Genomic DNA, 25,788 nt, shown 5'->3' with positions numbered 1-25,788 from the left:
AACACACTCTTTAAGGCATCCCGCCTTCTCTCCCCACTACACCCCAGCCCCAGGGAACCACTAATCTCCTTTCCTCTCTATCTGCCTGTTCTGGACATTTCATATAAAACAGAATCGCACGTGACTGTTTTTATCAATTTCTTCCACTTAACCTGTTTTCAAGGATCATCCATGTTGTATAGCGTGTACCAATACTTCATTCCTTTTGATTGCTGAGTAATTTCCATTGTATGGTGAGATCACATTTTGTTTACCCATTCACCAAGTGATGGGTATTTGGCTCATTTCTGCCTTTTGGCTCTCATGAGTACTGCTGCTGCGATCACTCTTGAGCAAGCTTTTGCATAGGTTCCTATTTTCCTTTCTCTTGGGGTGTATACCCAGGAGTGAAATTCCTGGGTCACTCTGGGTTTAACTTTTTGGGGAACTTCCAGACTGTTTCCCAGAGTGGTTGCACCATTTATGTTCTCATCGGCGACATCTGAGGGTTCCAATTTCCCCACGTCCTCACCGCCGCTGGTTATTATCCGTCTGTCTGGTTATAGCCATCCTGTGGGTGTGAGGTGGTGTGATGAGCAAGCTTGTTTCCAGTTGAAATGTGCATGGCAAGCGCATGTGTCATTGAGGCTACTGATGGTCATTTGAGGTGACTGATGGAGTTCATGGAGATTTAAAGCCCCAGTCTACCCTTGGGTCCTGCCACCAAGTCCGGGCTGCCTTCTTCATTAGAGGAATGCCTGCAGGAGGCAGATTAGGCCGAGGGGCCTGTGGTCCTTTAGGGAGAGCCCCTCATTTCCCTGGTTTCCCTTTTCCTCGCCCCCATTTCATGGACTGAGATGAGGGTGTGTGTCCATGGAGAGAAGGAGCTAAGGGGTGGCTTCCCCTTTTTGGTCTTAGGCCACCTGCTCTGAGTCAAAGACTGGTTGTGAGGTGCCCCGATCAGCTCACTGGGAGACTGCAGACAAACTGGGGACAGAAGACCTGAAAATGACAGGTGCACACTGGCGTGGACGTGCTGTCTGTGTCCGGATCAGGCAACACAAGCTGCATGATGTGGGGCTCCCTTTGCACTAACAGTGTCTTAGTTTATGCAGTATTTCAAAATTGGGAAACGTGACCTCAAAATCCAGATTTCTGGCTTTTCTCTAAAACTCGACTGGCTTCGCCACGCTGCTCCCACCTTGCCACGTTGCAGCACTTGGCTGGAGCTGAGCCCCAGTTGCCCCCCGAAGATGGGCATGGGCTGTCTCTGCATCCCCGCTGTCCCCACTGCTCCCTGTTATGTCACACTTGGCCCTCCGCGCACGTTGTCACCGGCCTCACCCCTGCCCAGGAGTATTCGTTAGTGCCCAGCTTCCCTCAGCGACCTAATGGGGTAAAGTTAGGCCACAGTCGATGGCAAGACTGGGTTTGTACTTGAGATCCTGGAGTTCCCGCTATCTGTGTCCTCATCATGAGTCCAAGCAAGCTGCAGGTGTGGACATCTAATTTCCCATTCACGCTTCTCAAGTGATTTGTACGGACCAAGCGCTGTTCTAAGAGCTTCGCGTGTGTAAACTCGTTCAATCCTCACAGGGACCCAAGAATAATCCCAGTTTACAAGTGAGAAAACTAAGGGTCAGAAATCAAACTCACAATCCATGGGTAATTAGTGGCAGACCAAGGATTGGAACGCAGGGGCAAATGAGGTCATCTTGTGAGCTCGCTCACGATACAGTGCCTGGTCCATTAGGGGCAGTCAGCGGAGGCTGCCGCATGATGAGTCACCTGGCCTTGCCACTGCTCTCCGCTCCCCAGCTGGGCGGCCCTGGCCAGGTGCCCTTCAGGGAAGCTGGGAGTTGGAATAGATGACATATGTGTTTGGAGAGATGATGTCTGATTCTCTTCGGCTCTAACTTGTGGTGAGTCTCTGACAGCTAGCGAGATAAGAGGGGAGGGAGACGAGAGGGGCATTTGGCAATTTGTGATGCCTGGAAGACTAGCGTGTACCCAGTCGCTCACTCCCGAGGGGGTGTCCCCTGTCCTCCCACTTGAGAACGCCGAGAGCTGGGAGTCCGAAGTCCCCCTCCCGGCTCTGACGAGCCTGGTGGGTATGATTAGTGAAGTCCAGAGCGCATCAGGCTGGGAGGGCACTGTGGCCTCGTTTCTCACCCTCCGTCCCCAGGAGCAACACAGAAGTGGCTGGTAACACACGGCATTGTCCTCACACACAGGGCCTCTTTGTTTCCCCAATACACAGAGAGGAGGCTGTAACAATGGCCTTGAATGGCACTCTGCTCTCCTTTCTCCAATGTTATACTTGGTTTTTTTTCAGTTCTGGAATCAGCTAGACAATTATTTCCTGCAGGAGGTATCAGCTTTTCATCTTTTCCGTCTGCTTCTCTGTCAGTCCTCAGGCCCCAGCTCAGTGGGGACGGAGTGGAGAGCTAGACCCCGAGAGAGCGGGGCCCATCCAAATGTCACCTTTGCAGGAGGCTGGAAGGTGGTGGTACTTCACCTCTCCCCCACAAGGTGGGAGCAGCCCTAGAGGAAGGAGCCAGACCAGGTAAGGGGAGAGATGGGCTGAAAGCTGCTGATGGGGAGCAGGGCCTGGGGGCAATGGCTGAGGGGGATGGGTTTCTGTTTTTAAGATGCCCTGTTTGCTAGAGAGCCACTGGCTGCTGGTAAACAAACACACAAGCAAAAGCAACTGAGGCCAAGTTAACAGTCTCCCAGTTAGGGAAACACTCAGCCTGTCTGATGCTTATTCAATGCCTCTGATGTCTTGGGGTGACAAAAAACTTTAGGGTCCATGTAGACCTATTGAAAGGACTGTTCCCTTAATGATAGCTGCCATTATTAAACTCTTACTATATGTACTGCATTTGCATACATATTACCAAATGTATCTTCCCGTGTTGATAGCAGTTATAGCAAGCACTTATACGATGTGTTTTCCGTTCTTGCTTGATTCAAGCCCAGCACTCTGGTCCTAGAGTCTGTGTTTTTCATCACATAATATTCTTTACACTAAATCAAGGTTATTCCAAGGTTTCACTTTGAGAGGCAGTCGTGTGTAATGATAACTATGTGTATCGAGTCCTTTGCCCTCTGACAGGCAGCGTTCCAAGTGTTTTGCCTCTGTGTCCTCATTTATTCCACGTAGTAACACTATTGGATGGGTACTTTTGTTACCTCCATTTTGTTGACGAGGCCGTTGAAGTACAGAGAAGTCAAGTCACTCTCCCAGGGTCACACAGCCGTCAAGTGGCAGAGCCTGGATTTGAACTCAGTTCTCTCTGGAGTGTTATGTGGATCTAAAGCCTGCCCAGCCCTGTGGCTGGTTTGGAGTTAGTGTCCTCCTCTGGGTCATGAGTTATAGAGAGTGGCATTTTGTCCCTGGCTTTGTAGAAAATCTGTACTAATGTCATTGGCTTGAGGAATACAGAAGGTCTTAAATGGCTTGTCTATTGTGGTTAGCTTTTGCCTTGCTTGACTGCCCAGTGGAACTGCCCAATGGGGACCGGGAAGGAATTTGGAGTGATAATTGCTCAACAAATGCCATCTTCTACTTTGCCAGAGCCTGGGCTCAGTTGCCATATATGTAGGAGGATGTATGTTAAATAAACAGGACTCACAGGGTACAGTCAGGAAGCCAACTTTATTTTGGCCTGTTCCTGCCCCTCAATTTTTTTCTCTGCTGTCCCCAGGATGAAAATTAGGGCAGGGCCATGCCTCTTCTGACTACCTTTCTAGTTCCCACCCTGACTCAGTTCAGTAACGGATTATGTTCGGGTGTGTGCAATAACCCAGCCCTTCAAACTCTGTTTCAAGTGGAGACTCTCTTCCCCCTCCAGCTGGGGCCTGGAGCAGGGAGCGGGAGTACGTGCTGGGTTTCCTGCTTCCCACCTATGCTTCTGTCTGTCTGGCTGAGGAGTCTGACCCCTGGCGGGATGGGAGGGGAGGAGAGGAGGGGGAGGAGGAGCAGGGAGATGTTACTTGGTTAATCCTGCGGTTATCTGGCTGGGCCCGGTGGCTGTTTACACCTGATTCGTTACCTCTTGGCACAATTTTGTAGATACTTCCGAGAACACCCTCTGTCCTTGTCTTCGAGACTTTCTAAACTGCTGGTCCCTAAGACTCTTTCTCCTGTCCCCTAGCGCCTGAGCTATGCTTATTAGTTTGGTGGGGCAGCCAAAACAGACACCACAGACTGGGTGTCTTAAACAACAGAAAGTTCACGGTCTGTGAGTTCGAGCCCCGCATCGGGCTCTGTGCTGACAGCTCAGAGCCTGGAGCCTGTTTCAGATTCTGTGTCTCCCTCTCTCTGACCCTCCCCCATTCATGCTCTGTCTCTCCCTGTCTCAAAAATAAATAAAAAACGTTAAAAAAATTAAAAAAAAAAAAAACAACAGAAAGTTCTGGGCGCAGGAAGTCGGAGATCAAGCTGTCGGCAGGCTTGGTTTCTTCTGAGGCCTCTCTTGTCGGTTTGGACATGGCCGTGTTCTTCCTGTTCTTCACGTGGTCTTCCCTTTGTGTCCAAATCTCTTCTTTTTATGAAGACACCAATCAGATTGGATTAGGGTCCACGCTAAAGGCCTCATTTTAACTCAATCACCTCTCTTAAAGCCTTGTCTCCAAATACACTTACATTCTGAGGTACCGGGAGTCTGGGGACACACAATCCAGCCACAACAGGTGCCGTCAGCTTTTGTCCCTGGAGGAGCTTGCACTCCTCCTGGTGGCCCTCTCAGAGAGGATCTACACACCCCCTGAGGTCACCTGTTGCACACCTCTGGCTCATCAGAAATACCCAAAGCCGCCAGGCCCCCCCACTCCAGCTGGCCACCCCATCTCTCTTCACTTGGGGCTTCCAAAGCACGATGCCGACGCTGGACCTCAGAGACGCTCAAGCCCCAGGGATACGGTGCTTTCGAGATCGCTCTTGGGAGGTGGGAGGTGGGTGGTTGGGACGTGGAGCATACCTACTGCTCATTCCAAAATTCCTCCTCTGCGCTCCCACAGTTTCCTCCTCCAGCCCTCCTTGGCGGGCTGGGCATGGTCCAATAAGGGGGAAACTGGTTCCTTTAGTAAGTCCTGCATGACGGGCCACAGCTCCCTTGGAATGTGTCACCTAATGTGTCTTCAGCACAAAGTGAGACTAAAATAGCCTTCCCATCCTGCTACCCCTACGACATCTCATTTAATTTTCATGAAGAACCCTATGGGAAAGATAATAGGGTCCACATCTAGCTGAAGGAGGAGACTCTGGAGCTGAGAATGGTGCAGGAACTCCCCCAAAGTAGGCTCTAGAGTCAGTGGGGGGTGGGAAGCGGAGATCCGTTTTGACCTGCTTTACTGTCCCTTCCTTAGGCCTTCCCCACCAGGCTTCTTAGAGCTTTTGACTGCTGGACTTTGTTCTGTGCTGGGAAGAATTTCCTTCTTAGCAGAATGTTACAAAGGTAAAAAAAAGGTAAAATCCCTGCCTGTGTTCCAGTTTGAATGCAGGGGCTGGTGCCAGGGACAGCAGCAGGCCCAGTGTGAGATGGGCTCCCTGTACCAAAGGGATCTGCTTGAACCCTCCACCCCTCCCCAGCATGACTTGATCCGTGGAGCAATGACATAGCACTGGAATATCTTTCTCTGTGCACCAAAGCAAAATTGCATTCTGAAATCTTATTTTTTTTAGTTTTATTTTTTTAAATTCACATCCAAATTAGTTAGCATATAGTGCAACAGTGATTTCAGGAGTAGATTCCTTAATTCCCTTTACCCATTTAGCCCATCCCCCGTCCCACAACCCCTCCAGTAACCCTCAGTTTGTTCTCCCTATTTATGAGCCTCTTCTGTTTTGTCCCCCTCCCTGTTTTTATTCTTGCTTCCCTTCCCTTATGTTCATCTATTTTGTATCGTAAAGTCCTCATATGAGTGAAGTCATATGAGAGTCTGGGGCCCTGGGGACTGGACGGGGATGTGCCAGGGCTGCAGCTGACTTAGACCAGGAAAGAAAGAGGGAACAATATTTTTTTTTTAATCCGCTCAGCAATCATTTAGCGAACACTTATTACGCTTAAGGTTTTTTTGTGGGCACTCTTCCAGGAAGGCACGGGTTGTTGAATGGGCCCTGGAAAAAGTGAGGTCTGAGATTCTGTTTGGGTTCTCAGAGGAAGGTGAGGCACTGGAAGGAGAATGTTTCCGGTTGAGGGAAGGGAGGCTTGGAAAAGCATGATGTGATCGGCGACCTGCACTTGGTTTCGAATTATCAGGCATCAAGGGTAGGGGGTGCAGGAGTCAGGCCAGGGCAAAGGAGGAAGGTGGGAGCTGCCAGATTATTACTTGAGGCTGGACAGGGAAGCTGGACCCAGGTGGGGACAGAGCAGGGCTTTAAGCAGAGAGGGAGACTTGAAAGGGGTTGCCTTTTAGAGACAGGGCTCTGATGGGGGCAGGATGGGGGCACACTGGAGCATTAGAGGTGTCAAGATCTAGGGAATTGGGCAAGGGAGGACGAAGAGCTGGACCAAAGCCCTGGCACCTGGAATGTTCTTCTGGTTTCTGAGTTGGCCCACTTGCCATTCATTACCAAGGTGTGTGTGTGTGTGTGTGTGTGTGTGTGTGTGTGTGTGAAGAGGGCAGCTGGGCTAGGATTGGAGCTGGCTGAAGACGCTTTTTAGCAGGAGGAAGTAGAGCATGGAAGTTGTTCTTTCTTTCAACAAATAGGTACTCGGGGCCATGAGCTGAGAGCTGGGGAGAGGGAAGCAGAGGGGACACATTCCATTCCTCTCAGAGCTCACAGCCCAAGTGAAGGAACAATTCAAATGTAATGTAGCAGAAAGACTGTAAAAGGCAATTGGGGGAGGGCTGGGGAAATTTGGGTACTGGCCAAGCATTTGGCGACATCAGAGAATGATTCATTTCTAAAAGTGTGATTATGGTGTTGTATTTTAGGTGGGAGAATACTTCTCAGCTTTCTTCCTTTTTTGGAGGTGCAAGTTGAATTGTTTAGGGGTGAAAGTTCAAGATGTCCATAATTTACTTGGAAATAAAATAAGGACACAAACAAAGAGAGAGAAAATATGGTAAAATGTTACCAGTTGTTGTGAGTGTATGAGAGTTCATGGTACTGTTATACATGATTATTTCCTTGGCTTTTGGTTTTTTCGTGTGAAAACTTTCAAAATAAAAATTTAAAAATACAAAGTAGCAAGTGTGTTGATGGGGAGTAAGGGTGCTGGGGGAACACAAAAGAGGCCCCTAATTGGAATTGGATGGGTGAGAAAAGCTTCCCAAAGAAAATAGCATCTAAGAGTGGAGAGATGGAACGGTTGATGGACAGGGGGATAGGGAAGCACTTTGGGGAGAATGTAAGAGGCAGCATGTGTGAATGCTTGGTAGCCAGTTTTGTTAGATGAACAACAAAAAAAGACATTCAATGTGACTGTAGAATGTGAGTCAAGGAGTTACCAAGAGGTGAGAAGGGAAGGTGTCATGAGGTGTGTGTGCATAAGTTTGGACTTTGAGCTGACATTAGCGTAAGCAGGGGGTGCATTTCAGAGAGGTGACGCTACTGTGTATTGAGCTGTTGGGTCTGGCAGCCATTGTTGGAAGCACTTCACCCGTCTTAGTTCACTTAATCCTCACTGACTTCCAGGCACCTAGAAATCAGCACCTCTATTTTACAGATTAAGACAAACTGAGGCCCAGAACAGCTAAGTAGCTGCTGAAGGTCACAAATATGGAAGATCCAGGATGGGAACCCAGGCAGCCTGGCTCCAGAGCATGCTTTCAACCCACTAGGCCACCCCACCTCTCAGGCTGTTCTCTGCAGAGAAAGAGTTGGAGGAGAGCAGGACTCGAGGCAGGGAGACCACTTAGGAGGCAGTTGCGCAAGCCCAGACGAGTGGCGAAGGTGACTTGCACTGATAGAGTAACCGTGGAGACGGAGGAAATGGACAGGACAGAGCTATTCGGGAGCGAAGTCGACAGGACTTGGTGATCAAACGGTTGTGTGCAGGGGGGGGTCAAAGATGGCGTCCAGCCCACACCCCACTGAGAACCTGCCCCACTTTGGCATGACACCGGGGACCTGGTCAGAGTGGAGCTATCCTCTTCCCAGCACACGGAGAGGGTTAGCAGATCCTTAAGATCACCTCCATCTGTGAGGGGCAGCCTACTGGCCATCCGACTCACATTTCTCTTGTCCTGGCCTCTGCTAATTTTGTCACCTGCCACTGCTGTAATCTGTAGGTCATTCCCGGACCCTAAGTTTCCTGGCACAGTTAGGCCACAGCCCCTGGTAGCTTTCCTAAGTGCCGCCTAGCCCACCCAGCACAGCGTTGGCTGTGAATGACACAAGAAGGATGCCTGGGCTGTTTCACCAGGAGCCCTTGATCCTTGGGCCCCCTTCACAGGGCTCAGCCGGGACGACAAATTAAACAAATATTGGAAAACAATAAAAAGAAAAACACTTGGCCGTGTCCTTCTAATGCTTATTGATTTTTAAGATCTTCTCAGGCATGAAAACAAGATTCACCGCTGTCATCTTGCCATTGGATTCCTGTTAGTTGCGAGAGTGGCTTATCGATCAGGGTGGGGGTACCCAGCAGGGCCAGTATGGGCCTGTCCCCTGTCCAGGTCATCAACCCCAGAGACGGAGCTCAGCTGGGAGGGAATGGTACCCACTCCAAGTGAAGGGCATTATGGCCTGGGAGGGGCCTCATGGCATCTGGAAAGCCACTGAGGCCACTTTCGGGTTCATGCCAATCTCTGGGGGCCTTGTTGTTTTCCCTTGCAAAAGGCCCCAAGAATTCAAGGTTATTTTATATGTGTACGTCAAAAATGACACGACTACCGCATGAATTCATGCATAGAGAACACGGGTCTGCAGAGTAAAACATGAGCACTTCTGTAGATACTGCCCCCCCATGTCTCTCTCCCGGGGAATTGCTCCTTTGACAGTAAATATTTATTTGGCCGCTGCTGTGTGTACGTCCAGTTCTAGGTGTTGGCAATACAGCAGCGCACAAAATGAAAAAATCCCTGCTCTCCCGGGAGCTTACGTTCCAGGGAACACTGTGAGGGGCTTTGGGTGCAGGCTTCCTGTCTACGTCTGTGTCTTACCTGTGCCCTGAGTTCATGTTGTGCACATGATTCTGTGAGTGGCTTCTTCACCAACAGTGTGCCTTGCAGCCCATTCCATGTTAGCCTAAATGGACCTGCCTCATCTTTGATAGCTATTTAATGGTCTTCTGCAGGATAATCCTTTGCAGATAGGCACACGGGTCGTTCTAATATTTTTCGCCAATAGGGCTGCAGCAAACTTTCTTCCACATATGCTGTTGTAGACGTGAGAGTCTGCGCACGTACTGTGTAACCACTGGCAAGTTAATGAACCTCTCTGTGCCTCCGTTTCTTCATGTATAAACCGAAGGTAATAACAGTGCCTCCCTCTGTTCATGAAGGAAGTGCAAACCACAGAGAGGTGCCATTTCACTCCCGCCAGGATGTCTATAATCAAAAAGACAGATAATAGCGAGTGTTGACGGGAGAAGATAGGAAGAAATTGGAACCTTTGTGTACTGCGGATGGGAATGTAAAATGGTGCAGCCGCTTTGGGAAAAAGTTTGGCAGCTCCGAGAAGGTAAAGCAGACAATTACACCGTAGGACCCAAACAATTCTACTGTAATGCAGATACACACACACATGGCCACACAAAAAGTTGCATGCAAGTATTCATAGCAGCCAAAAGGTAGAAACAACCCAAATTCCCACTAACTGATGAATGGATAGACAAGATGTGATATATCTATGCATTGAATGTTATTTGGCATTAAAAAGACATAAAATGCAACATGAGCGAGTCTTGAAAGCATGCTAACTGAAGGAAGCCAGTTACAAAAGAGCACATTGTATATTTCACTAATAGGAAATGTCCAGAAGAGGCTTATGTACAGAGACGGAAAGTAGTCTGATGGTTGCCAGGGGGCTGAGGGGTTGAGGCAATGGAGAATGACTCCTAACAGGTACAGGGTTTCTTTTTGGAGTGATGAAAATGTTCTAAAATTATAATAATGGCTGCACAACTCTATGAATATGCTAAAAAGTATTAAACTGTACGTTTTATTTTATGTTTATTTTTGAGAGACAGAGAGAGAGAGAGAGAGAGAGAGAGAGTGCGTGCGCATGAGTGGGGGAGGGGCAGAGAGAGAGAGAGAGAGAGAGAGAGAGAGAGGGAGACACAGAATCTGAAACAGGCTCCAGGCTCTGAGCGGTCAGCACAGAGCCGAGGCGGGACTCAAACTCGGGAATGGCAAGATTGTGACCTAGGCCTAAATCAGACGCTTAACTGACTGAGCCACCCAGGCATCCCTGAACGGTACGTTTTAAGTGGGTAAATTGTATGGCATATGAATCGTATCTCAATAGAGCTGTTATTTAAAAATAATGACAATAATAATACCTCCCTTGTAGCTTGTAAGGATGAACTGAGACGGCGTAAGAATGCGTAGAATGGTACCTGGCATCTGGAAGCTCTAAGGGTCCACCCTTCTGTTGTTGCTTCTGGAGAATGGGTTCCCAGAAACAGAACTGTTGAGCATTTTTTTAATTTTAATTTTTTAGTTTTCCAAGATTGCAAAGTTGCCCTCTTCAAAGCGGTCTTCACCCGTCCACTCTCAGAAGCAGTGTGCGAGTGCCCGTTTTTCTCTTTTCTTCTTCTTTTCAAAGAAGCCACCACCGGAGGGGGGTGGGGGAAGGGCTGGAAGAATACATATCAGTTTTAACTCTGGTTTTCTTCAGGTGTTGGGATCATGTGTGGATTTTCTTTTCTTTTCCCATATTGTTTGTCTGAATTTTCTCATATTTTCAAAAACAGAACATGAAAATGGCATGATTTCCTTCTTTTCATGGCTGAGTAATATTCCACTGATTTATATCCCACATCTTCTTTATCCCCTCGTCTACAGATGGACACAAGGGTTGTTTCCACATCTTGGCTATTGTAAATAATGCTGCAATGAACATAGGGGCACGTATATTTTTTCGAACTAGTGTTTTTGTTTTCTTTGGGTAAATATCGAGTAGTGGAATTCTGAGTCATATGTTAATTCTTTTTTTAAGTTTTTGAGGAACCTCCAGACTGTCTTCCACAGTGGCTGCACCAGTTCGCAATCCCACCAATAGTGCATGAGTGCCCCCCTTTCTCCACATCCTCACCAACATTTGTTGTTTCTTGTGTTTTTTATTTTAGCCGTTTTGACAGGCGTTAAGTGAGATCTCACTGTGGTTTTAATTTGCGTTTACCTGATGATTTGTGATCTTTTCATGGATGGACCTAAGGGGATATATCATGCTAAGTGAAATAAATCAATCAGAAAAAGACAAATAGCATATGATTTCACTCATGTGGAAGTTAAGAAAGAAAACAAATGAACAAGTAAATATTAAAAACAGGCAAAAAAACCCAGACTCTTAAATACATAGGACAAATTTGTGGTTGCCAGAGGGACAGTGGATATGGGGATGTGTGAAATAAATAAAGGGTATTAAGAGTGCACTTACCATGATGAGCATGAGAAATGTACAGACTTGTGGAATCATTATATTGTACACCTGTAAAATATAACACTGTGTGTTAATTATACACGAATAAATATTTGTGTTGAGTTTTTATTTTTAAGTAATCTCTACACTCAATGTGGGGCTCGACCCACAACCCCAAGATCAAGACTTGCATGGTCTACCAACTGAGCCAAGCAGGAGCCCCCCAAAATATTTTTTATTATATATATATATATATATATATATAATTTTAGAGAGACAGAGTGCGAGTGGCAGAGAGGCAAAAGGAGAGAGAGAGATTATCTTAAGCAGTCTCCACGCTCAGCGTGGAGCCCAATGCAGGGCTCAAACCCAAGAACCATGAGATCTTGGCCTGAGCCCAAATCAAGAGTTGGACGTTTAACTGACTGAGCCACCAGGCTCCCCAAAAAACATTTTTTAATTTACAAATCCGGAACAGGTAATAATTATAAAACATTTTATAGTAAAAGTATGTTCTATCTCCCTTTCAGCCTCAGACTTTTGCCCTTTGCAGGCTTTAGTGGTTAAGATGGGAGACCTTATACTCATCCACCCTAAAAAGACACAGCTCCTTCCCATTGGGAAGGTTTTGTTGCAACAGCCAGAGGACAGTAACACAGGGAAGTATAGAAATGGCAGTGATTAGCCCAGGCCTGCGCTTTCTCGGTTGATGGTACCAAAAAAAACATACCTGTGGGTCGTTTGCACCCTTACCAGACACTGGACACCAAAGTTTGCAAATACCTCATATGCCTTGTCATTGAACCCTCACAAAGATCCTATGGCATCAGGACCGTTGCAAAAAAAGGAGTTAGAGAAATTAAGCGATTGCCCAAACGCACTGCTAGTAAATGGTAGATATGGGGAAAGATGCCTTTAGTAGTGAGTTAAGTGAGTCACACACCTGGATCTTTTATTACCTCATTTAGAAGTAAGGATGCCTTTTTTATTTATTTGAACTTGTATAGACAGAAAAATGAATAGCTCAATAAAGGCTTAAGTTAAAACTTGTTTTTAACTTAAAAAAAACAATTAAAAAAATAATAAAAGTAAGGATGCAGTTAAGGCAACCTTCAGGGGAGGCAGGTTCAGTAGTCTGGTGATGTCCTTAGGACACCTGTCCTTTCCAAGTCTCTCTCTGCCATCTTCCTGTTGTTTTCATCTTCAGGGAGAAATAGGGCAGTAGAAGGAATATCTAGACAGAGCAGGGTTCAGAGAGAGAGAGAGAGAGAGAGAGAGAGAGAGTCAGTTTCTTTTTGGGGCTTTCTTTTTAGAGTGAAGTAACTTTTTCCAGAAGCCCATCCCCACTCCTTCCAGCAAGCTTTTCCCACAGGAACAATCTGTCTCATAAGCTGACCCTAGGTCACTTATCTGTCCCTGAGCCAAGCACGGCCAAAGGGAATGGAATTACCTCTTGACCAATTTGGCCTATCCCCCGGAGTTTGTGTCGGGTGGGTCATTGTTCCTTGAGGAAGGGAGGCCCCTGAGCAAAATTAGGAGTGTGTTTGGAAGGGAAAAGGGTAAGTGGATGTTGAAGAGTTCGGTGGAGGACCCAACAGTATCCAACATATGGAGAGACTTACGTTGTCGAAGTCGAGAGTGTCTATTTCTAGTTACCGCACTGCTCTGCATGGTGGCCAATGCTTCCATGGCTAGAAATTGGTTTTTTAAAGCTGAAGCTTATAAATCACCCACATCTGCCCCTTCTCTCTGCCTGAAGGTCCCATCCTCTATGATGGGAGGCTTGGAAGTTTGATTTAGGGCAGATCGCTGGGAGTGAAGTAGTGGGTTTTTTAAATATCCCAGAGGCAACCAGGTAATTTCCATCTTGGGGATCTCTAGCCTGGGACACTGTCACTTCACATTCCCATTGGGGCTCTCAGGAAAGGTCTCCTCTTGGCAGCTTCTGGGACTGACTTCATCAATAGGACTGTGTCAGTTTGTGGATTTAGAGGGTTTTGGGAAGAGGTACTTGGCCTCCCTTCATGGGAATCATATTTTTAGCTAATGTGATAGATTGGAGTATTAGTCAGCAATTTTTCATTCACTTCCCTTGCAGCTTAGGACACAGTATATTTCTGACTTTGGGCTTGGTCATTGACACGTTTTAGCCAGTGGAAGATGAATGGATGTGACTCTCGCAGAGGCTTTAAATAGCGTGTGCACTGCTCGGCTTCCCTTGTGTAACTACCATGAGAAGAGCACACTTTGGATAGCTACTGCCCCTTCTCTCTGGCCTCCGACGATGAGCCACATGGAGTAGACCCGAACTCAAACTGAAGCAGAGTCGCCCTAGCCAACCTGCAGACCTGTGTGCAGGAAAAATTAATGCTTGTTTTCATAAGCCTCACGCCTTTATTCCGGAGCCGTGCTGCAGCCAAGCTGACTGCTACGAGGGGTATTTCTGAATGCTGCCCGAAGGGTCTGGAGGGTGTGGCACACACGTAGGACAGGCTGTGAGAACATGTCCCATCAAAGCACCTCCTGGAATAGCATGTGTTGGATATAGCTCAGGGAGAGAATGAACTGGAGATATTTGGGTACGCTTCTTGGAACAGCCCAAATTCTAAGAACTTTTATAAACTGTTCTCTGGCCCCTTCTCAACAAAATAACTTCATGGCCAAGAAATTGCTAAACCACGTGTTTCATCATCAGTGTTCAAATATAGTAGAATGTAGAGGAAAGAGTGCTGGACATTGTGTGGTTCTGCACCACAGTTCAGCTCATGTGTAGTCCATGACTTTGGGTAAGTCATTGAATCCCTCGCTGTCCTCACCTGCAAGCTGGGGGTGGTTATAAGAATAAAATGATCATGCACATCTATGGTTTTCAAATTGTACTTCTAGTGGGTGAATTTTTTCTAACAAAATCAATATACAAAACTAATAACTGTTTTTAAATATTTATTATTTGGCACCAAGTTTTTCATTGTCGGCAGAACCTGCTGGGTTCTAAGAGCCCTTAGGATTCCCCACAACCCAGTTTGAAAACAACTTATATAGTGAAACCTCTCTACAAAAGTCCATGGCAGTGGTAGTCGTGATGGTGGTGGTGATGGAATATGATTCCAGTCTCCCAAAAGGTTTCCCTGCTGTCTCTTCCTCCCAGATTTCTCCCACTGACTGTAATCTGAAATCCAAAATGAAAGATTTGTGTGTGTGTGTATGTGTGTTTTGACACACTTTGAAGCTTGAAGGGATGAAGAGACTCAACCACCCTCAACAAATCAACCATAATTACAACATAGTCACTGCTGCAGTGACTCAGTGTCTATGCAATCACCTGTGGTTATCCCTCTAGTCACATGGCTGTTTTTCAACCCCGTGTCGCTATTTGAGCAAAGTCAACCTGACCTGGAAATCTGTTGCGTCCTCTCAGAGGAACACACGTTCATCCTGTGGCTCCATATAATGCTGGGCTTCTTTATTCTCACATGCTGCAAATTGTGCCCCATGTTACTCTGTACCCAAGGACATGTTCAGCTTACAAGCCTGTCTGACAGTGTAATAAGTGAAATTGGTTGTTACAAAAATAGGTCTTACCCTTAGATCATAATTTGTCAGCACACCTGTCAAGGGCTTCTGTGTGTCCAGCCTGTTGCTTCAGAACCACTGCCTTAAGGATATTTCTTCTTTTAAACTCACTTCCCTGGGCCCTATCAGCCATTCACATTTTAATAAGAAATCAGTTCCTCAGATTCGTGCTCAGGCGTATTAGATGAGTATGGAGTACAGTGTCCTAGTTTGGGTCCCCCAGAGGCAGACCCTGAGACAAGGATTCACATGCAAGTAGTTTACTTGCAAGGTGAAGGAAGCACTATTACAATAGAAGGGAATTGAAGTGAGCAAGGGAAAGCAACCAGTAATGGGTTTGTTGTCATTCAAACTACTGTGTGGGTGACTGAAGACAAATCCCACTAGGAAACCCATGGAACACACATCTTACAGTTATTCCTCCCAAAAGGAAAGGGAGCCGGGGCATTTACACACCAACTTCGTTGGTTTCTGGGTAAGAATTGCTCCCAGAGCACTAATTTCCTGACTTTTCCAGCCATATGCATGAGGAGAGTGCACCCTGGTGGCCAGAAAATGTCCTTAGGTAAAGAGATGCATCTAAATGCTAAGGCTTGCACACAAGCTTGCCGGCTACAGTCCACCCCTTGTGCCATTCAGATCTACCCCTGTCATCGTTCAAGTTCTTTCTGTTCTGTCACTGATTCTTCAAGATGATGGCCAGTCATACTTCCTTTAAAGTAAACTAAAAGACTAAAAACAGAAAATCTGTGGGACAAATTCCCATGCTAAGGGAACTGAGGTCCTCACTGCTACAGGTGTTCCTGTGGCCACAAATCATCATCATCCACTCTTGCCCTTCTACCCTATTCTCATTCCCCTCATCCCCACTGGCACTTCCGTTGCTCAAAGTTGTTTGTACATTAAGGCAATCCAGACCTCCATCCTTGAAGGATCTGAGCCTTGGATTATTTTGTCTTTGACAAGCTGTGGTTACTGCAGTTGCCCATTCACAGTTATCACTGCACATGGAAGCACCACAGGGTGCCTCCCTTCTCTGAGTTCTGGACATACTTCTCCCTCCCTTCACTAGGTTCCTTATAATAATTGAGATTGACAGCTTTGCTAGACAGCTTTGACTGCGTTCGTTGCATGCTGGCTTACTAGCAGTTAGGTACCCCAAATGGCCAGGCATCAGCTATAGTTTTGGTTTAGTGTGCCTTTTATTGTGTCCCGGGTAGAAACATTCTCTTCCCCTTGCACCAGAACCTAGCATATCCTGAAGTTGGGAGAATGAGAAGTACAAATTCTCTAAGTGGGTCACTGGGAATGATGGTGAGAGAAGCTACTCCTACTTCAACTCCTTGGTATCCAAACCCATGTAGCCCAAGGGATTGGAGACACAGCACCATATGGTGACCAATGGTTAAAAGTATACGCTACATCTTAAAGTACCTCGCTCCGCAAAGGGTCATCTCCCGAGTTACATCTTACCTGCATTTTTATGAAGTCATTCTAATCGTACATTAGGCAAACAGCTTCTGGGTGATGTGGTATGAAGTGGAACCAGTAGATCCCATGGTTCTTATGATACATTCTTTGCTATAAAATGAGTCTTTTGGCAAGGCAATGTCTTGCAGATCCATGACAATAAATCAGACATTCTGCGAGCCCTCAGACAGTAGAGCTAGCTGAGGCACTACAGCCAGGAAAGGCAAATCCATACCTGGAATACATGGTCAATTCCAGTACCCCTGCCCTATCAGGACCTTGACTTGAGCATTGGAGACTTGCCGGGGCTATGAATTCCACATGCTTTGCAAGTTTGCTGTTCACACAGTCAGATCCTGTGCTTGGTTTTAAGCACATCTACTGTCTGGCTACAGGAGAGCTCTTTTTAAGGGCTTTTATGAGGGCTTTCTGGCTTTTACACCGTAACTTGAGCTGATAGTTGGATGATTTTAGCCTCTCATTCTCTTTCAGTGTTCCTGCTGCACTTAACCTCTAAGCAACCAACCCACCCCACAGTCCTCATAATCACCACCCCTCCCTTTAAAAAAAAAAAAAAAAGGCTTCATACCCAATGTGGAGCCCAACACAGGGCTTGAACTCACCGCCCTGAGATCGAGACCTGAGCTGAGATCGAGAGTTGGATGCTCAACCAGCTGAGCCATCCAGAGGTCTCAATAATTACGGTTGATCTCCCGTATACTGCCAATTCTTATTGCATTCTTCTTCCCCTGTGTCCCAATCCAATTCTAAGACTACCCACAGTCTTAGTTCTTGTGATGCTAACAGACCTCACCTGACACCAGCAGCTGGTCCTTGTTGCCATCTGTGACGCAATTTCCAGAGACACTGCTTCTTAGAAGAACTTCTGGTACCAAGAAGACCTTGAAACAAGGATTTCAGTGCCCATAGTTCACGTAGAAAATGAAGAAACACGAGCAGGGAGTGAGGAAGTGAGACAAGCAAAGGAAGGCCAGTAAATGTCATATTATCAAGCAAGTTACCACAATGAGCCTAATCCCTGCTGGGGGACACTGGAAAACAGCATACAATGCAATCCTTAGACTTATCCCGCCTGAGTGGCAAGGGAGCTGGGTTACTTATTTATACCAGCTTTGGTCAGTTGTTGGTTGAAGGCCACCCGGCAGTCGTGGTGGTGGGGTTAACTACTGAGCCCTTCCAGCCTACCTTGCGCATGTGCAAGTTTGAACTCTGGTAGCTGGAGAAAGCCCTTAGGTAAAAGGATGCAGATGCTGGGCACTGCAAACCAGACCAGCGCGCCCTGAAATGTTACCACCCAAGAGAATGTGGGGAGGACACCAACAATATCAATAACAGGCTTGCGGTGGGGGGGGGGGGAGGGGGGTGGCGCGGGAAGACAGCTTGAGAATGTGGCGCGGCAAGGTTGGTAGGACAAATCAAAGAGCACCCAGATTGTCCTCGTTCTCATTTTTTAGTGCTAGTCTCATTCCAAGGGGTGGCTGCTTGCCACAGCTGTTTTTAGCAAAAACCTTAAAGGAATAGGAGAAGAAACACATATCATTCCTTGGTGACAAATCTAGCACTGACATGGCATGTTCACAGCTGCAGGCATGCATGTCTGACTCGGATGGGGGAGGGCTGGGGCAGCGAATGTCTTAGGGGAGAGGACAATTGCTTAGCCCCTGATGGGCTCAGTCAGAGAGGCAAAGGCCTCCCTACCTGGCCCTCTCTTGAGTTGGTAGGCTAGGCTCGGTTGAATTTTATATTACCTCAACGAACCCCTAGAAATTATCGTTTTAAAAAATACTCCCTGTATAGATCACCTCGTTCAGGATGTCACGTTCTCTCTGGGCTAAAGAGAAATGGAATATTTGGGGAAAGATAGACATGGCAGTTTCTCCTGGCAGAGAAAGGTCTTCTTACAGTGGGGCTTTCGCTGAGTGTGTTTTACTTCCTTGCTCTGATAGATCGCAGTGGTGGAGAGTGTTGGAATTTGGGGAAACCCATCAACCTCCCTCCTCACTGAGTTCTAACCAGTGGAAGTGTAGACACAAGGAGTCAAAGCACCAACTTATGAATACCAAAAGGCTGGAGATGATCTGGATGTCCATTAATAGGTGAAAGGGTAAATAAACACAGTAGAACCATAAAATGGAGCATTATGCGGCTAAAAAAGGGAACGAATATGCTCTGAGTAGTCACAGGGAAGAACTCAAAAAAATGGCAAGAAATGAGGGAGGCTAACGTAAGTGTGCAGTGTCCTATGTATACGTAAAGTTTGGAAGGAATCACGAGAAAATCCTAGTAGGTTGAGCTTGGGGGATGGGCACGGGGCAGGTAGGGGCCTGGGTGGGAGGCAGGCTTTTCGCTGAACATCATTTTGGGAAAACATGTACATTATTATCTGCATGTGGCTAGAGACCTAGAAAATGACTCAGAAGGGGAGGACTTAGACGGATGGATTAAAACAGTTGTTTTGCCCCTCCTCGTAAGTCACCTGGCTGTCTCTTGTCATGACTTTGGCAAAGGGAGAAGGAAAGAGTGGTGAGTGGGAAAATACGAGAAGGTACAAGAGAGAGAGGGGGAACGGGGGCGTACTTTTCATGAAGGTGGAGAGTTACAGTCTGCCCCTGTTGAGACCGGGCCGGGGGTGTGCTCCCCACATCTCAGTTCACTGGCTAGGCCTTACGCTGAGTAGGTGCTCAGAAATACAGCTGCGAGGGTCTGAGCTCGCCAGGACCCTGAATAATCTGTTGGCACAGCACTTTGTTGCCTCCCACTTGGGAGGCAGTGCAGGGTGATGGTGAAGAGCATGGGATCCAGCGGTCAGAATAAAACTGTGTTCTCGGCTCTGCCACTAGGTAGATGTGTGGGCGCGAGTGTCTAATCCATCCCTACCTCGCTTCTAAAACAAGAAAAGTACGCGCCCCCACCTCCCTGTTACGAAGACTCACACACAGAGTGCATGGGATGGCACCTGGCACATTATCGGTGCTCAAGAGCTTCTGGTGTTTATTTCTGCCAGTTTAGTCACTTGTTTTGTGGAAAGTAGCACAGGTCCTGACTCTGCACGTAAGACTGAACAGAGTCTACACTTTCTGGCGGGGGCAGGGCGCCCCTCCCCTACCTCGCTGGCTGATGCTTCCCGACAAGCAGCCGCCTGTCCTCTCCAGAGTCGGAGGGCCTGGTGTGGGGCTCTCCAGAAGAGCTACCTGATGGCAGATGTGCCCTCTAGGATGCCAGAGGTGACGCCAGATGTTGACATGCAGCTGTGCTCACAGAGCACCCTATCAATGTTTATTCCCTGTATAATTGCCAAGTAAATGGCTTAATGTTATTGTGGAAATGACTCTAAAAGTTAATGGTTCCTCTAATAGGAGAACCTTCTTCCCTCCTCCCATTTCCCAACTGCACTGGGTCCTCAGTTCTCAGCCTTTTTTCTGTCTCCTGGAAAGGAGCGATGGACCGGACTACATCCTAGGTGAGAAATTTATTTGGAGCTCTGGTTGTGATGATTGGGTCTTAGTTGGGGCAAGAAGAAGGTGTTAGCCGTGCTGCTGGAGGGATCCCTCCATTAATTTTGTTATGTTTTTACCCCGCCTTGTGAAAGAAGTTTTAAGCCACAGCAATGTCCAAGGTTCAAAGAGTTAAGTGTGTTTCAGGTTTTAAAAATGTTTCAGGGGCGCCTGGGTGGCGCAGTCGGTTAAGCGTCCGACTTCAGCCAGGTCACGATCTCGCGGTCCGTGAGTTCGAGCCCCGCGTCAGGCTCTGGGCTGATGGCTCGGAGCCTGGAGCCTGTTTCCGATTCTGTGTCTCCCTCTCTCTCTGCCCCTCCCCCGTTCATGCTCTGTCTCTCTCTGTCCCAAAAATCAATAAAAAACGTTGAAAAAAAAAAAATTAAAAAAAAAAAATGTTTCATACTTCGCGGCTAGTTTTGTCCTGGTCCCCGTGTTCTGGTCAGAGGCAAGCTTTGCTTTGTTGTGTTGCCAAATACAGTCTCTTTTTGAAGCAGCAGGTGAGCCGATGACAGACAAACCTGCCCCTTGGACGTGATCAGGCAGAGAAAGCTGTGCTCAGAGCAGAGCAGAGCAGAGCCTGGGGACCAGACATCTGGCTTGTCGGCTTCACCTCATCCCCAGTGCCTTTCCTGTATGAAGAATCCAAACACGTCAAAATAGGGGCCCAGCAGCAGCCAAGCGCCATTGACCTTACCTACAATGCCAATGAAACGTACCTCGAGGAAGAATACTAGATAGAGTATGGACACTCTGGCCAACTCAGCAACTAGAGATTGGGGGGTAGGGCCCCGCAATTCCTGTCATTCTCCTCCGTGCACTACACTCCAGGCAGCGTGCCCAAGGTGGTTTAGTGCAGTGGTCCAGATCATGGGCTCGGAAATGGGTCTGCCTGAGTTCAAGTCCCAGTTGTGCTGCCTACTAGCAGTTGAGTGGTTTTGGCTCAATCACTTGACTCCTCTGTGCCTCAATTTCTCTTCTGTAAAATGGCAATCGTAATAGCAGCTACTCCGTGGGGTTGCGGTGAGGGTAAATGACTTAACGTGGGTCAAGTGCCTGTTTCATAGTAAGTGATAGAGAAGTTTGGTCTCAAACACTCTGTGATGAGTCTTTTTTTTTTTTTTTCTTTTCCTGTTTAGTACTTGGCACTAAAGAGTACTTAATTCAGTTGAACCGTGTGGTTGGCAAGAAGGAACAGAAATAATTTCCCTGTAAATGACTTACGGTAGATGTCACTGGGCCCCTTGGGCTTGGGCTTTTGCATCCGCAGGAGCAGTCTCTGTTTTGGCCTTGCAATAGTCCTGATCTTGGCACCTCACTAAGTTACCCCAGAAGAACCTCCTTACACATCAGTGAGCAAGGTGGACTTTTCTGACAGTATTCCGGTGAGGTGAGGAGGGGCTAAGGGGAGGGATATCGCGGTGCACAGACACGCACACACTTGGGCACACACACCACCGTAAACAACTTTCACGTCTCCTTTAGGATTTCTTCCCTCTAAAGTCCCCGCTTGGCTACACTTTGGTGATTTCCGTCGGTGCCCTTTCCCCCACACCAGCCTCCAGTGTTGTTCTCCTCTCTCTGCCTCTGGGGAACTTTAAGTTCCTGACTCTTTGTAGGAAGCAGAGCTGTTTGGCCCTGCCCCAGCGTCAGCACACACCCTCTCAGATACACGATGGCCCAACATCGCCAACTTGATTCATTTGACGTATCAAGATGGCGCATCAAAGCACTTTGCACACATCCCAATGCCCAGACCCATGTTGAGTCCCTCCTGCTCTGTTATTTACTAACACCGTGATGGTGCGTAAGTTACTCAACTTCTCTGAGGCCCAGGTGACTCATCTGCAAAATGAAGGTAACGATGGGCCTTCAGGGGCTGTTGTGAACAAAGTGAAATCATGCCTGCAAAACACAGAACAGTGCCTGGTGGTTCATAGTCGTGCAACCTATGCTTTTGGAATAAATAATAGCCTCATCTCTCAGAAAACCTAAGTGGGATTTCTCCCAGCAAAAGATGGGTATCCATAACTTTTTATGAGATGTGTATAAGGCACGACGGGACATAAAAGAATAAACACGTGGGTCTAACCAGATGACGCTGGGAAATTTTGCAGGCTACTTCATCACTCTGCACATTACTTTCCTCCATTGTAAAATGGGGATAATAATAATACCTATTTATATGGCTGTTGGGAGCATTAAATGAGATAATGCATGTAAAAATAGAGCCTCGTCCAATTTAAAAGTTTAGAAAACTGTAGCTATTACTATTAAAAGTTTACGCCTTGAATTGAACTTCTAGGATAGGGAGATATATCTGTCTCCTTCCCTGGCATAAAATTCAAATTTGCAAAGTTCAGATGTATTCAGGAAATCCCAGTGCTATTTAACTGAATGCTTTAGTCAAGACAGAAATTGATTAATTCAAGCAGATAGCTTTGGCTTTAGAAATTTTAAATCACTACGCAATTCATAAACTTACTAATGGGTCTCTCTTGATATTTCATTTTGGAGATCTCAAATTCTTTCTGGTCTGTTAGCTTTGTAGTAGTTTCCTTTCATCGGCTACACATTAAGAATTAATTTGGGGTACGAGCTAATAGCTCAGTAGTTCTGACCGGTGTTCCCTTTGATTTTGTGTAAACTGTGAGCAATTGGCCATATTCCACGAGCCACTAGACGGAATATGCATGAGCAGAGTTTAGTGTTGGGATCAAATAAGGCTTGCAACAAACTTAATGTGATGTTGTAAAGGATATGCAAAATCAATATTACGCCGTGGGGTAATTAGACATAAATGCAGTTCACACAGATGACTGTGGTTACCTTGCTCCCAGACAAGTCCTTCCGGGATTAGCTACCAGAGGAAGAGGATGGGTTTGGAGCAGAAAGCAACTTTGGGACCCCTCGGAATTCTTCTGAACGCAGAGCATCCAGATGGCTGTCCTTTGGGATAGGACCTGGGTGACCAGGAAGCTTGTTGAATGGTGAATGCAACCTCATCCTCGTCCTTATAGGGGTTTGACTGCAAGGAAAGTTTATTAGGCTAGGCCAGGGGACAGTAAACTTTTTCTGTGAAGAGCCAGATAATAAATACTGTAGGCACTGAGGGTCATATGGTCTGTGTTGCAATGGTTCAACTCTGCCATTGTAGTGCAAAAGCAGCCATAGTATATTGATAAACTAACAGATCTGGTTATGTTTCAAGAAAACTATTTGTTTGTTTGTTTGTTTGTTTTTAATGTTTATTTTTTGAGAAAGAAAGAGACAGAGCATGAGTGGGGGAGGGGCACAGAGAGGGAGACACAGAATCTGAAACAGGCTCTAGGCTCTGAGCTGTCAGCACAAAGTCTGATGTGGGGCTCGATCTCGTGAATGTGAGATCATGATCTGAGCCGAAGTCAGACACTTAACCCCAACTGAGTCACCCAGCTGCCCCTTAATAAAACTTTATTTAAAGAAACAGGTGACAGGCTGGATTTAGCCCATAGGCTGTAGTTCATGGAGTCCTGGTCTAGGCCAAGGTTCTGAATGGGAAACTGGAGAAGAGTATCAAAACCACCACTTCCTTGAGGCAGGCTAGCATCTAGGTTGGTGGATGAAATAGGGGTGTGGGAAATTGGGGCTGGGGGAAACTTCAAAACCTGTTTTCTTTTCCCTTCCTTTATAGGGCTTGCCTATCCTAATGTAAGCAATTGGCTAGAAAGGTGGTACAGAATGGGTAAGAGTGTGGGAACTTACCGGGATCAGGTTTAAACCCTGTCCTGATTTAGCTGTGTGACCTTGGTTTATTTTTACCCCTCAGAGCCCATCTGTAAAACCGGGATGATAAAACCCATCTCATAAAGTTATGAGGATTAAATGAACTGTGTTTTGTAAAGTGCTTAGCACACACTAAATAGCCGATGTAGTATATCTGAACACCGTATTTTATGGGCAACTTAAGGAAGCTTCAAGAGTCGTTTTGCCTTTGGGGAATTTTCTTCCACCTCTCATACAGACTTTATTATTATTATTTTTTACTTTATTTATTTATTTTGAGAGAGAGAGGGAGACAGAGCGTGAACAGGGAAGAAGGAGAGATAGAGGGAGAGAGAAAATCCCAGGCAGGCTCCCTAATGTCAGCACAGAACCCTGCTCGGGGCTCCGTGTCATGAGCCATGAGATCACGACCTGAGCCAAAAATCAAGAGCAGGACGTTTAACTGACTGAGTCGCCCAGGTCCCCCTCTCATACAGGCTTGAGAATACGACTCCCCAGAAGCTGGGTCTGTGTTCAGCGGTATTTAATTAGTTCCCTGATACCCCCATGGGGCGGAAATGCTGAGTCATAGGTTGCATGTGCTCAGCTTTGGTAGATAAGAAGTTGCTTAGTAGACGTTAAGTAGTTTTCCAAAATGGCTATGCCTCTTCACAGTTCGGTGAGCCTTGTTATAAGAGCTCCAATTGTTTATCATTCTGGTTTCTGGTGGTTTTCACTGGCGTCTTCCAAGGAAGTCATAAGTTTGTACACATGGCATCTACTTATTAGTCATATGAATATCCCATTTTTTGAAGCGTCTGTTTGAATGCCACGTTTTCTTACTGGTTTGTAGGGGTTCTTTCTACAGTCTGGATCGGAGAACTTCAGCCTTTACAGATGTTTTCTGACCGAGCCTCTGATTTTAATACAATGCTATCTATCAATCTTTGTTTTACTGTCTTAAGTTCAAGAACTTAATTAGTTGGTACTATTTAAAAAACTTTTTTTTTAATGTTTATTTATTTTGGAGAAAGAGAGAGACATTGTGTGACCGGCGAAGGGGTGGAGCGAGAGGGAAACACAGAATCCAAAGCAGGCTTCTGGCTCTGAGCTGTCAGCACAGAGCCCGACAGGAGGCTGGAACTCACAAACTGTGAGATCACGACCTGAGGCAAAGTCAGTTGCTTAACCAACTGAACCACCCAGGCGCCCCTTGGAGCTATTTACACTCCATTGTTTGTAATACTTCACATAGCTGATCAATACACACCAGTTAGAACCAATGGACTAGCTAGCTAATTTGTTTTAATCCTGAGATTTGATGAATCCATGAAACTCAACCAGTTGGTATTCATTTGGATTCATTTTCAACCACCTGAAAAGGATGGTCATGGATGCGTGGAACGCTGAATCATTGTGTACACCGAGGGCAGGAAGTCTGCGACGGGGCAGGATTTCAGGGGCTAGGTGAAGTGCTACAGTGAAATGGAAGCTGAACGACCATGCAGTGTGGCCAGGGAGATGTCCCGGATATCCGGAAAAGTGAAAAGGAATTAAGATGGGGTGAATCATAGGATAGAAGGGAGGGAAGGGAGATGAAAGGAAAAGACAGAGATTTGGTAGCAAATGTCAGAGACTCAAATATAACAAAAGAAGGTGTTCGTGGGAGGTTGGCCTTGAGAGGTGGTCTTCTTAAATTTTCCCATTTTTTTTATTAGAAGGTCCTAATAGTCCAAATCATGTAGCAATGATTTCTCTTTTTCTCTTTCTCTTTTTCTTTTTTCTTTATTATCTTTCTCTTTCTTTCTTTCTTTCTTTCTTTCTTTTTCTTTCTTTTCTTTCTTTCTTTCTTTCTTTCTTTCTTTCTTTCTTTCTCTCTCTCTCTCTCTCTCTCTCCTTCCTTCCTTCCTTCCTTCCTTCCTTCCTTCCTTCCTTCCTTCCTTTCTTATAATAGAGGCACGTCATACC

General features: G+C 46.6%; 2 long non-coding RNA genes across 5 annotated transcripts in view; one reads left to right on the top strand and one right to left on the bottom strand.

Moving 5' to 3' along the window:
* Positions 1-1,795: 1,795 nt before the first annotated feature.
* The window catches only part of LOC109279190 (uncharacterized), a 58,337-nt gene continuing 34,344 nt past the window's right edge, over positions 1,796-25,788 (top strand). For 3 of the 4 annotated variants that reach the window (XR_008421158.1, XR_002086068.2, XR_002086070.2), the window contains exon 1: positions 2,278-2,545. This is a non-coding gene — a long non-coding RNA (uncharacterized LOC109279190). Of the gene's footprint in view, positions 1,902-2,277; positions 2,546-25,788 lie in introns of those variants that run through there. The other variant, XR_008421159.1, reaches the window with a different exon arrangement.
* LOC109279191 (uncharacterized) lies at positions 14,449-16,674 on the bottom strand. Its single transcript, XR_002086071.2, has 2 exons — positions 16,565-16,674; positions 14,449-14,687 (listed from the first exon to the last, which is right to left on the bottom strand). It is a non-coding gene; the product is annotated as an uncharacterized LOC109279191 (long non-coding RNA).

Source organism: Panthera pardus, unplaced genomic scaffold, assembly GCF_024362965.1.
Source record: "Panthera pardus isolate Hobbes unplaced genomic scaffold, ASM2436296v1 HiC_scaffold_12, whole genome shotgun sequence".
NCBI lineage: Eukaryota > Metazoa > Chordata > Mammalia > Carnivora > Felidae > Panthera > Panthera pardus.
Note: the sequence above shows the minus strand (reverse complement) of the source record. Positions and strands in the feature narration are given on the sequence as shown.